Below are 13,156 nucleotides of genomic sequence, written 5' to 3'. Positions count from 1 at the left end.
AAAACCCGAAGTTATAGATTGCCCTGTGGAATTTTAAATGAAGTCGACATTTGAGGCACTTTGAATTTTTTGTTCTTTAATGCTTTCGCCACTTAATATTTGAAATGAAAATGGAGGAAGGAGGTGTGTCATTAGCGTCCTTGATGTGTCATGATTCTGTAGAGAGATTATTTGATTTTTAATAGTAAAAAAAAAATGTCTCCAGATTGAACTCGCCGTGGAATCGTTTTAAATACACACGAGGGTAGCGCTATCAGACACTCTTAAAGGTCGGTAAATATGAAGTTACTGTCTCTGAAGTTCAATAGAATTTATCTGTATTGTAATGTATAGCTGTGATTGAATCAATGCAAGGTGCGCGACCCCCTTTATCGTGTCCCCGACACCGTTAAATTGCATATTAAGATTAAGTGAAGCGCTTGAGCTTTTGTAACCGCATAACATTTTCCATGTCAGTTTGGTCACCGATGAGCTCCCTTGTAGTCTGCGCTCAACTCGGTATTGTCTGCTCTGAACTGTCTGAACTGTCATTTGAACTGGGGACACCCAATGTCAAACTCGGCGATTTTATTAATACTGCACGTGGCAGCCCCCCATGGAGGAGGTTCATATGTATTGATTTTTTCCCCTGCATTTCAGTTATCAAAAATCTGAGACAGAAAATGAAAACAGCAGATATTTATCTGAGGGATTTGAACGGGGAAATAGTTGGAAAATCCATTTTATAGATGTAAAGACACTGCATAAAAAATGAATATTTTGGTGTTAAAATAAAATGAGTATTTGGTTATGGACAGAAAAATAGTAGCAGTACTACTAGCTTAACTGTCAATGACTTCATTTTTGTAAATCAAAATTTCAAAATTTTGTTGATATACGGTTGGAGTATGGCTTCGCAAATTTTGCAAAGCGAGAGAGAGAAAACCCTTTTCATTTCACCATTATCACATTCTGAGTAAATCGATCTAAATCAAACTCTATGTCACGCGCCCAAAGATCACAAGAACTTCATCCATAAATGCATCCTAAAGTGCGCCCTGTCTCTTCCCTTCGTCACCTTATAAACGTTCAACCCCGAAATTAGCAAAGCTGAATGAATTCCACAGATAACACGCCGTACGTCTTCTCGTACTACTAGGAGAGCATGATCAGTGGTAATTTCATTACCATCCCCTTGGTACTCTGATAATTATGGAGTACGATGTGACTGAGAAAAGATTGAATTTCGATTTCTATCGTTGTAATTTCTGCTCCCATCTGACTGCCTGTCACGCGCGAAAAAAAATGACATGAGAATGGCGGGCACCCTCTCGAGACTGAAGTGCGCTGGTGTGTGTGTCGGGGTGACTCTGTCGTCAATTTGTGCTTTAATTGCTAATCAAAGAAATTATCTTAAGCGAGTTCAGTGAGATAATTGGGAATAGTAAGAGCAGAAATGATTTTTCGGTAAGTTTCTGGGGAATAGTGTTCATGTGCCATTACAAAGGTTAGTAGTAACTGTCATAGATTTAGGTCGTGAAGGCGCGTTTGCATGCATACGCACGCGCGCGAGAGATTTGTAGAAAATACAGGTTAGACCAAAACCACGTAATCAAGCTTGCTTTCAATTCACACGTGCCCGATTAACATATCATTAGATAGAGAAGAAGAGCAGTTAGACTAAGATACAAAGGATTAAGCTAGGATAAGATAAGGTTCTGTTAATCATTTGATTAGATTATATCTAAAAGTTAGATAAATTCTGACAATATATTTGTAGTATTCAATTGTGGAATTTGATAATGATTATAAATATATATTTTTCTGTCAATAAGTTTTACTCTGTACTAATCCCTTTGAGTATTACGTGTGTTTTTAAATGTGAATCATAAAACTAGTGTCGTGTACAGGAAAATTATTAGAATATAGCAAATGTATGTGGTTTCATGTAATTCTTATCTAGGCCTTTCAAAGAAAAAAGATTGAAAAAAATCACAATGGTGCAAAAACCAAGTCTTTAAGGACTTTAAACATGAAAACACCCAGTGCATATATAGCGATACGCTGTGGTGTAAAAGTATGTAAAATATGTGTACTTACGTTTGTAGAGTTTAACACGTCAAATCAAGAAAGGAGTCAAAACATCACTAAATGATATCAGAAACTAGACAATAAACATATTGAATATGAAGCCATCGCCTGTAGTTGTTGCTTTAAGAAATAATCAAGAATGTGAAAACAGTCGACGGATTGGGGATGCTGTCAATGGCCACGCATGTGAAAACCTCTATTAATGATAAGTTTCAGTTATTGTATACTTATATTCAAGGTGCTTTCAGGAATGGCACTGTTAAGCGTTTACGTGTAACCAGTTCCCGCCATTTTCAGGTGTTATTCTTTTGTAAAAAACAGTCAACTACGTGTTTTTAGAGTTAAATCTTACGTCAATGTTAAAAACAATGACAAAGCCTCACAAGAAACAGCATTGTTGTAACGGTAAATGAGTTTTTTATGAAATTTTTCCGAAAAAAAAAACAGCTGATTCTAGCAAACAGTAGACGATAATCAATTAATACAATATAATCTGTGCATTTGACAGGTGCTGCAGGCTCTTTCAATGGCTAGATAACCTGTAAAGGATAACCCTTTCTGATATCGTCAGTCAGAATACAGGCCGGTAATCTACACGTGTATTACGGCATAGGAAAGTTATTCAGTGTTATTCTCTCGGTACAAGCGCCCGAGACCCGTCACAAGTTTAATATGTTTACTATCGCCTCACAAGATGAAGTCAGAACAAGGATCTTTGTGTTAAATTATCTGAGGATAGGTGCTTATAATACAAAGTTAGATAAAAACATGTTTGAAGGGCCCGTTCGACTCGTTGCCCTATCTGCAATCGGCTTCACACCAAAGGTGATACTATTTGTTTAGTTTATCGGTCGAAATTTTGAACTATATTAAATTATGATGTAAACTACAAACTGATAAATACTTACCGAGCGTGTGACACGGGCGCTGATATGCCGAAATCGATTGATGGGGGTGGAAATCATCTTCCTTTGTGGCGTGGCCAAATTCAAACAACGTGCCTGTGTTCTGAAATCAGAAGGAAAAAAATATTTTGTTTTGTATCAAAATAACCCGCAGTCAACACCGAAATGTTTACAAGAAATTACAACTTAGCTGAAAATACCGGGTGTCTGTAGGCCATGAAAATTGAAGGAGAAATTAAATGGGACTTTGAAGCCCGGGCAGAGCTAAGACATATAATAACATGAGAATTTACAAAATCTTGGGTAATACGGGATTTATTTCACAGAGACTGTGAGTTAATTAAAGACGTTTGTATTCATGAAATTTTGTTTTTCTTGATACTAATAGGTCCTATTTCATCATGCGTGAGTATTGTCTGTATGGTAATATGATACAACTGTCTAAAATATTCAATAGAAAAGAAAAAGAATAAGTCACGCATGTAGTTGAAATGATTAATGATAGTTATTAATCTCGATCAGTATTTTTGTGAGGTGCACGGGCAAGCATCTCCTTTAGTAATATCATATCCTTTTTCAGATAATATCAAAGAAAAAAGAAGCAAATTTTCTCAATGAGATGCTTATAATCAATCAATTAAGTATTCATTTCAAACGCTAGAAACTTAAATCGTTATGTTAGACCGAATGTCTCATTAATCACTATCATGTTGGTCGGATTTAAAAGGTAACGATGGAATAAAAACTGTTTTGAAGAGGAACGCCATGTCATATTCGTGTGAACGACACTAAAACCGCTGAATAAAGACTTTTTATCTTAAATATCTGTATAATGTTAACACCATACATCAATGTCGACAACAGTAAAACAAAAACGAAACGAAATGACAACTACAAAATAAGAAAGCCATTATCTATGAGAATTGTACTTTTCGTTTGTATTGTGAGAGTGCCTAGAGCTTTACAAATATGGTAAGCATGCCACACATAGCCCAGTGGTTAAATGGTCTTTTAAATATAGAAAATGGCGATGGAATAAACCGATCCAATAAGAAGAAATGTTGGACAAAATAATAATGAAACGTCGTGTTCTAATGTATAATAGCTTGACTCCAGTCACGTCAACAGTAGTTCAATAAGAACACCATCAACTGGCACGCTCAAATGACAATAGGCCACCAAAATTTCAAAAAATAAAAAAAAGAAAAAAGAAATAAAAAAAGATAACATTATGTCATATAAGTCGGATAACTTCGGTCAAGTTCAACTGCAGTTCAACCTGGGACAAGATTTATTGACGTATTTTAACACGCTTCAATGGAGACAGGCTAATCTAATAAAGCGAAAGGCGTGAAGCGAACCCTGATGTCGTACATAATGTATTAGGCGCTGTAAACGTGTAAATTGAGCAATGAAACATTGGTCAACATCTCGCGACAGCTTTTGAACACTGACTTAATGTCTCATCCATCGATAAGATATGAGAGTGCGTCCCACTGTTCAACACTTCAGTCAAAGGTAGCCGCTATCTGTTAAGGTTAAGAAAGGTTATTTGGGGTCAGACGCCTTAAAAGGTGCTGATTTAATTAACAGAAATCCCATTTCGATAAAACCACGTTGATGACAATCGAAGTGTTATTTCTATAATTAATAGTGATGATAGCGATTTCAATAAGGGTGGTTGTAGTCATATACCAAAATATAAATGATTCTTGAGCTAACAAGAACAGATTACTGTTAGCGAATTGATGAGAAGGGTTGCAACATTAATGGCTTAAGTGCAGCGAAGAGTAACTGTACAACGGTGTAGACAGCAAATCAAATGATAGTAAAATAATTTTACAAGTAAAAAGATCAGATCAAGTTGTCAAACGACTTGACCTTTGGTTTTAGATATTGAATGACGTTCTACCCAGAATAACCTAAATACACCTATCAATAAATATAACAACGACCTGCAATGAAGATAACGTTTGAATAAAGTTATTTTTGATAAAATAAAAACAAAAATATTAACAGTTTATAGCTCCTGGAAAGATTATTTGACCTTAATATAGAATTGGCCAACTTTTGAAAATTGGTTGGCGTAGTGACATTTTTTATATTTATTAAGAATATTTAAACATTTGTATATTTCTAGTACGAGGTTCTACGAATTCTTTTCATCAGTTTAATTCGCACTGGGGCAGTTCAGAATTTAGAAGCATATCTTTTACATGTACATGCATGAAGCCTATTAGTAGGCTACTTTGTAGAAATTTACACGGTTAAAATAATGTAACTTAATTACATTTACAGAACTTGAAACTACATTTTTTGATAAAGGTTTTTCTTAATGCTTGAGTGTTTGTCACCAGTAGAAGGATTATTGCATTAATAATGTATAACAGGGCACCTTTATTATTATAACTTATAATCTAAGTGATCATTAATTTACCAGAGTCCATACAATCAAAGTGATTTCTCTACTTCCTATGTCAACAGGCCCGCATCAAATGAATCCTTGAATTACGATAGGCTTGATGTGATATTGTTTATCTTCTGAATGCGAGTGTCATTATTAACTGCTCGCTTGCACTTAAAACGGCTATTATTCTCTGACAATCTTTATAAAATCGCCATCTCAGTTTCACCGATCCTAAATCAAATATCTCTTGAATAACACCGTCAACATATCAGTTTATCAAGCATGATGCTTTATCAAAAATAAATATTAAGCGCGATTTGTAATCAAATCTCGACACGGCCGATACTGGTACTTGCAAAACAAGTGGCCGGGATGGAAAAGCAAACAGACATTTCTTTTTTCTTTCTTTCTTTCTTTAATTCAAAATAGGTTTGTGCCGTTGTCTTATTTATTTGCATTCGTTCGTCTTGCCCATCTCAATTCATCTTCCTCTCTTGGGACAATTCAATTTCACTGTCACTACCGCCCTGTCACTCACACACATACACTGGCATACACACTTGGAAGCCAAGGGAACTGAATCAAAGTCGCCCCGAGGAATACAAATCCTCTTTTGCCGCTTTGGAAATTAAGAATTAAATTTACCAAACTCTTCCCGTCATATGGCATTGACAGAAGTTAAAGTGACACCCTTAAGCTCCCCCGTAGGAGCAGCTGGGTGTTAAATAATGGATCGCGCCTGGTGTCGTTGGATAACGTGACATGTATCCATTAGCCGAAGTCACACTGTAACTGTATTGGAGACGTAGTCTTGAGATGAGGAGCTAATTGGTAAGCAAATCAATGGCTGGGTACACTGTGCTACAACAGAGAACCAGTTCGGGGGACGCGACAGAAGGGACGCGTTGTTATCGGCTTTGTCGTCCATTTCCCCCATCCCTCCATCCCGGTCGCCGTTTACCTCTTGAAGCAGCTACAAAATCCTGAATACCCTTTTACACCCTTCCCTCCTTATACCAAGTTTTTCGCACTTTTTAATTAAAATTCGACTACATTTCCCTTTTTCTTCATCTCAATCATTCGTCTATTATGGCCATCCGCTCACTCCCTCGTTTTCTTATTAATTTATGAATATGAATATGACCAGAACAAATTCCCTCTGGTATCACAGGGGTCTCTAGTATAGCATACAAAACTGAAGAAGAGACGATTCCACTAATTTGCAAGAGACTACAAGCGACTGTTGTGATCAGAGAGTAATCAGAACAGGGGTAATAATAACAGATGAAATAAACTGGGATGTCATCTTTCTTTCTCTCTCATTGCTTATATAATAACCACATGTCGTGCTCATTCCGCACGTAACATCAGTCTGACAACAGCCTCTCCAGGTTTCTCTCTCCATCCTCAGAGTCCTCGGCTAATTTGTGCCCTTCAATCTGGTGTCTTCCAGCAGGTTATCCGTGCACATCGTCCTCCTCCTACATGTACCTCTACTGGGTGAAATAAATTGAGATGATCTCTCTCTCTCTCTCTCTCTCTCTCCAACCACGTGTAACGACAGTGTTAACAGTTACTGAATCATAGTATCACCATCATCATCATCATCATCATCATTAGCTCAACAGCCACAGCACAGCTTCCCCAGGCTTCTCTCTCCATCATCAGAGTTCCTGGCTCTTGTCTAATTTGTGTCATCCAGTCTGGTGTCTTATCAACATTTTATCCGTGCTCGCCTGCTTTATTTTACCTCGTCTGGGTCTGCCTTCTCTTGGACCTCGGAGTACCAGTGCATTTGCAAGTTCTTCTGGATTTCTCAGTGTCTTCCAAGCTTTAACCTTCTTATTGCAGTCTTGTCGGTGACCATCGATACATGGTATAGAAGACCTTGATACACCTCTGCGTTTGGTGCGCTACATGCCCAAAATATATTGAGTGCCATACAAAGCATTTCCGTTACAGATAATGCTGAGAGAAAAGCAAAATACCATGAGATACACCGTGCTTACCTGTGATTACACTGCCTCCAGATATGTTAAGGCCAACTTGACAATACATGCGTGTAAAACAACAAAAAGTTTCATAGTCATTTTTGTCTCTGTTTGATCCTTCTCAGTTTAAGTAATTTCTTCACTGGGAACTTCCATTGCCTACAAGTTGGTGCCGATAAATGTGTGTGTTGTAAAAAGCGTTTTAATTTTTTTCCTACAAGATTATGTTTTTCTTTCGTTCAATAATTGTCAAATATGTCTAAAAGGGCGTGATACTTTGAAGTTACATAATCAAATTGCTGACCTCTAACTGAAACCTCAAATGAAGGTGTAGCTTTGATACCCTCAGGTATTTTCAAAACCGACGTTCTGAATGATTTTTATGGTGTGTTGAATGGCAAAAATTGCAATTCCAGAAACAGATTTATATTATTTAGTTAAAATTAGCTTTTTTTACTGATATTAATAAGAACAATCAGCAGAATGGACTGTTATTTTCTGCTTCTAATGACCACTATTCGTCAAAAATTCCATGACTTTACAGTTTCAACAGAAAAGAGAAAACGCGTCAGTTCCCTTTAACAGTGTGGGTATCTCCTTCGTCAGATGGATACATATATCAACATCAGTACTCTCATATGTCAAACGGTTACTGCATTGTTCGGCCTTTTGTTCGGCGATTTAACAGAAACTTGTCAAATTCGAGAATAAAATACGACAAAGGCGTTCGTCAATACGATTACACTGCTTGTTCACATACAGCTAGGGGAGCAACGATCACTTATTTAAACACCACGTATAAAAGGTCTCAAATATAGCCCTAACAAGACGGATTCTCTTTTGCAGGAATCCCAGTTCTGAACCCAGAAAGAGATTTAGTAATCACTCATTCTGTGGATAATTAAGTACAATTTCAAGAATTTGCAAACATTTTAGCTGGGTTGTGCAATTTAATCTTATTAAGTATATTTCAGGGTTGATTTTTTGTTTAAATAGTATTATCTGTTTTGAACAATTGCAAACGTTTATTCTATTGACATGCTGTTACTTTGTGGATTTTAGTCTCTTTTTAGTAAAATTCAGGATTGGTTTGTATCGAGTATCATCTTTTGTTTTGACATTTGAAAACATTTTTATCCCTTGGCTAACAAATCGCGATTTTTAATCTTTGTTTTTATGTACTTTAGTGTTAAGCCATTTTCATATGTATGTTTATCCTTTTGTGAGTATTGTTGGAAACTATCTAAGCCATAGGTTGAGAAAATGAGTTGCTGGATTTAATCTTTTCAGACTACATTTGAGAGCTGAGTGTTTTTCACAGAACAATATCAGTGTAGAGAATGTTTAAATGTTTTAACCAGTGACCCCGATTTCAGGTCGCGGGTTTTTATCTTTTATAATACGTATTAAGTGCTCCATTTTCTCAAGTGGAATTTCTCACGTCAGAAATACAATGGTCGACGATGTTTTCTGATATCGGTATCTTGTTGAACTAGCCTCCTTGTGTTTCAAAAAATATCACGACAGATAACAACTGTTTTATATCCTCACCAAAGGAAGCAACTGTTAATGAAAATGGGTGGGGTAAATTTAAAATCGCCTCCTTATTGCTTACAAATGACGTAAATCATTTAGACATTGAAAGTCAATACCATTTTTTGGTTTGTTTTTACTTGAAAATTCCATTCTAAACGCCCGACATCTTATTTGTTTGCAATGCTCATATATATAACTAAAAATATACTTATCTTTTAAGAACAATTCCTGAACTGAATTATTTTTCGTTTTCATTTTATGAAACTTAAATATTTTCGTCAAAAATCAAAAACTGCTTGAGGCAATCGTTGTTACAAGCCTATTCATTATATTTTTGTTATCATTTTATCAACCGCAATATTAAGAAGTCAGAAAAACAATTTTAGGAATATCGTCATTCAGTGTGACACTTTCCGACTGACCGGCGCTTGACGGATGGGTTTTGGCCTTTGGCGAATAGAGAACGAGGAAACAGAATGTTGACTTTTGGCAGAAAGAATTTCCGAGGCGACGGAAAAGTTAGCGACAGTGTCGCGTGCAACAACAGCCCTTCCCGCGGGCAAAGGATAAACAAATCCTGCTTTACAACGCTGCGTAAATAAGGTGCGGATTTTCGCTGCCGCTTACACAAAGTGAGGTACAAAACAAAGTTCTGAAAACTCGGGTGCAACCGCTGGACCGATAGAACCAAAACACGACAAAAAGAGTGAGAATTCACACAGGCCTAATTTGGACCGAGTCTATCGAATCGGCTTATTAAGCTCAGTCGCTGTGAACAGGGTTGCTAATTTTTCGCATTTATCACTATCAATTGTTATAATTCCATTTGTTTAAAAAACATGTTAGTCAGTAGATATAAAGAACACGGGCGTTTGCAGCTATGCAGTTTAAGCGTTTATTTCACCCATGGTTTTTAATGACATTTATTATAAATACACAAGAAGAACAATAAAAAATTAGTTGTCCAAGAAGAGAAAGAAATTAAAACCCCTCGCACAGCCACCGCAGGTGTTGATTGCATTGCACCATTAGAAGTTGATTTCTTTACCAAATACTTTGGACTACCCAAAATTGACAAAACATATCTTGTTAACAACGCTGACGTCTTCAGGAACGACTCAAACCAGGTCCTGGCGTTGGTTCAATAATGGTCCGCTACCACGCCCTGTCTTCGTGACCACCTCAGTATCCATACGACTAAATCACCTGTGAACCAACTGTTTGACTAAAAATGAATTAAACTTAATCTTATCGGCCCATCTCGTTACAGGGACTTCACACCCCTCTTAGTCTTATCTAGTGTGCGTGCAGAGTGAGATTAATCCCGCGAACAATACGTTTACATACTTTTCCTCTCCCCAGTCAACAAGCACCTCGACAACAAACTTTACATATGTGATTTCGCGAAAATCAAACACTCCTCCATAGAGAGGAGTGAAAGCGAGATGGTGTTACACTGAAAACAGTCTAGCCGCCACTCTGAGAGGATAAGAGCGTTTGGAATTGGTAGGGGGGCTAGATTGTCGCGCATTGACACCTGTGGGGAGGCACTTCCCGTCAAGTACTCTTTTGCATTAAGACTTAATGTAAGGGCCGATTCCGCTACCCAAATATACACCTCAATGGCGTGTTCTTTATAGTAACTTGTGACCCCCTTTTAAGGAGTCATTAGCTCTTTACCTTTTGAGTCTAAATGGGAGCTTTTCGCCAGCCCGGGAAAGTTAATACTGAAATCCTTACGGTAGCTGTATGCAAATTAGCCTGACAGTAATCTCGCTCAGAAGATAAATGTATATGTCGTGAAGGGAATGGGGTCCAATAAGACGTGAACTGCACAGTTGACAATTCTGTCCTCGTATTTTTTTTTAGTTCCCATAAATCCCCTTTGAATCACGATACCCTGTTTCATTATCATAATTCTAAAAAAATAATTAAAATGACTTTAATCATTTTAAAATCCATAAGTTTTATCATTTTATCATCGAACTCTTAAACCTCAACTGAATTCTTATCTTTAAAACAAATGAGCATTTTTGCGAATTACTTCCCTTTACTTCAACTTTGCTGCTCTTTGTGTTTGAAGCTTTTTTGAGTCATGTCAGGTCATCCTTGAATAATCTATTTATCTTATTTGGAATATACTCATAACTGTATAAAAAAGATTTGATATAGAAAAAACGCTCCGTGGCCACTTAAACGCCCAAGTTTTAACAAGCTTATATTTTTCATTAATCGCTTAGATGGACATGGTCAATTGGTCAGAAAAATGGCCACTTAACAGTGTGTGATCCTAACTCCCAGTCAAAACAAATTAAGTGGTCAAGTTTTGACCAGTTGAAACGCACTCGATGTTGGATTAGAGGCATTAAGTCAATGGCGATATCCAGACAGTAGACCTGGAACGCTACAAATTCCTACCGCGCGTCCGGAACCCTTCGACACATTTCGTAGACAGCAAATACTGCACGACATAAATATACTAAATGCTCAAGGAAATAACTAATCTAATTCTCAATAACTAACCTGCAGACGACGAAACTTTATGATGAACCGGAAGAACTTTCTAAGAGTGATTTCAAGTACAACAAGAGCGAGAATTCTATAAATAGTGTGAGAGTAGATTCGGATTTGGTATCCCTTTGATAAAAAGATTGTTAACCATTGTTGCATGTTCCGCCATTATCCAGTGTCTTTGTCTGCACATTTTGTGAAGGGTGTGCTTCAATAACAGATTAATAACCGTTTTCAATTTGTGGAATGGAGCGTCACAAAATGTCGTGAACCGTTGTTTCAATACACTGCAACACGTCTCAGTTTCACCAGTAGCTTCACACGAGCACACGAAGACTTTTGTAAAAATCGGATTTTTTTTTGGTTCATTTCACGTTTTGTTTAGAAAATGTTTCCCAACTATTGTTTCGACTATTCTCTTATTATTCCATTACCCATCTTCATCGTGTCTTCACGGCATTTTTAGTGTAGAACACAAAGGCCTGTCTTCGGGTTTACGTAACATCTATCTACCCTTTTGTTGGATAGTCTTGTATCATTTCACCAACACATGCAGCCGTTCATACTTGCACGCAATCCATTCTTAAGAAAAAAAGGAAAAGAAAAAAAACAACTACCAAGCCCTCTCCAGAAACAAAAGATTTTTTAAATTGCGAGTTTTAACTAGATAGAAATAGAAATTTTCGAGCGGACAAAGGGAATATATGTTCCTAATAATGTTTTTAATTTTTATGAGAGACGGAGAGTTTCCAAGAAGTCAAAAGCAAGCAAATGATTAAAGTTATCTAAGGTTTATGACTGAACCGATCAGCTAATGTCTTCTTAATGAAGGCGCTCCTCGTAGATTCAAATCAGCAAACTTCTTAACGATTCCCTTCACTAAATTCAATTATTGGCCTGACATTTTCAGACCTGAAACAAATCATCTTGATAATGGAATTTGCTTGTGTTTTCATGGAAGAAAAAACACTGCGATCCACCCTCTTGGCTCACTCAAATATCGTGTTTCTCGGGTGACATTATCCAAAAGAATCGACGACACTGTCGTGTCAACAAAGTGTGTAAATTACTATCAGGACACGAAAGATATTTTTCTCTTTTCTTTTTCTAAGGTAACATAAATGCTGAAGCATACAATAGAAAAATAATTGCTTTTTTTCTTTGAGATCAGCAAGCTCGCGCCTTGTCTTCATTTAGAACCTACATGTCCACACATCTCGTATTTTTTAACATTCATGTTAAGCAATTTATTTCTTGTCAGGATCACCCTAAATTTTTTTGTAGTGATCTTTAACTGTCAAGTTAAACACCTGTAACAAACTCGTTTCAACTGACAGACTTGCTGAGGTCTTCAGTATTTTGGATAAACAGACCCTCCCACTTTGCCAGATAAGACCCGCTATAAGACGACCCTAAATTTGGGATCAGCTCTTAGCCTTTAGCCATGGTTTTTACATGTAAGAAACTTTTACAATATATAATAGAAAAAAATATGGTAAAATCTTCCCATATCCCCTGGTAATTTTATTGAAAATTCATTTCATGGGTCTATACTATTTTGATATTTTACTTCCCTGTCAAATACAAAAAAAAAAAAAAAAATCAGTAACCCGAGATTCCAAACTCTCATATATCAACTTCGATATATATTACATTTTACAAGTGTTATTCTGCCTGGAATTGCACTTACGTATGTACAATTATCAATGATGGTGTTTTTTCTTCTAATATTTGCA

At 36.7% G+C, this 13,156-nt stretch overlaps 1 long non-coding RNA gene across 9 annotated transcripts in view; it reads right to left on the bottom strand.

The window, feature by feature from the left end:
* Positions 1-13,156, bottom strand: part of LOC106165260 (uncharacterized) — a 95,644-nt gene that overhangs the window by 53,142 nt on the left and 29,346 nt on the right. For all 9 annotated transcript variants that reach the window (XR_015333767.1, XR_015333765.1, XR_015333764.1 and 6 more), the window contains one exon: positions 2,979-3,078. This is a non-coding gene — a long non-coding RNA (uncharacterized LOC106165260). The remainder of the gene's footprint in view (positions 1-2,978; positions 3,079-13,156) is intronic.

Source organism: Lingula anatina, chromosome 4, assembly GCF_051362555.1.
Source record: "Lingula anatina isolate TDL-2025a chromosome 4, LinAna3.0, whole genome shotgun sequence".
Lineage (NCBI taxonomy): Eukaryota > Metazoa > Brachiopoda > Lingulata > Lingulida > Lingulidae > Lingula > Lingula anatina.
Note: the sequence above shows the minus strand (reverse complement) of the source record. Positions and strands in the feature narration are given on the sequence as shown.